This window comes from Alligator sinensis, unplaced genomic scaffold (assembly GCF_000455745.1).
Source record: "Alligator sinensis unplaced genomic scaffold, ASM45574v1 scaffold107_2, whole genome shotgun sequence".
Taxonomy (NCBI): domain Eukaryota; kingdom Metazoa; phylum Chordata; order Crocodylia; family Alligatoridae; genus Alligator; species Alligator sinensis.
In genome coordinates this window covers 40207-40565 of record NW_005843562.1, presented here as the reverse complement: position 1 = coordinate 40565, position 359 = coordinate 40207, and the positions used below count along the sequence as shown (strand labels likewise).

The 359-nt window shown below is 62.1% G+C and overlaps 1 protein-coding gene across 1 annotated transcript in view; it reads left to right on the top strand.

Annotated features, from left to right (window-relative positions):
- LOC112548809 (inositol-tetrakisphosphate 1-kinase-like) overlaps positions 1–359 on the top strand; it is a 6806-nt gene that overhangs the window by 5218 nt on the left and 1229 nt on the right. The gene's annotated exons all lie outside the window — the stretch shown is intronic.

The window sequence follows — 359 nt, the reverse complement described above, 5'->3', positions numbered from 1 at the left end:
GCCCCGGGAACAACCCCCCAGTGCCCAGATAACAACCTACCACCGCTGCAGTAACGACCCACCGGTGTCCGGATAACAACCTACTGCCCCCGCAGCAACCACCCCCTCGTGCTGAGATAACACCCCGCCAGCACCCGGATAACAACCTCCTGCCTCCGTGGTAGCCGCCTCCTGATGCCCAGATAACAGCCTACTACTACTGTGGTACCAACCCACCAGTGCCCAGATAACAACCCACCACCACGGTGGTATCTGCCCACTGCCGCTGAGATAACAACCTACTACTACCGTGGTGACAACCTACTAGTGCCCACACGACCGGCTCCCTCCGCGCCCGCGCCCCGCCGGGACTACAGCCG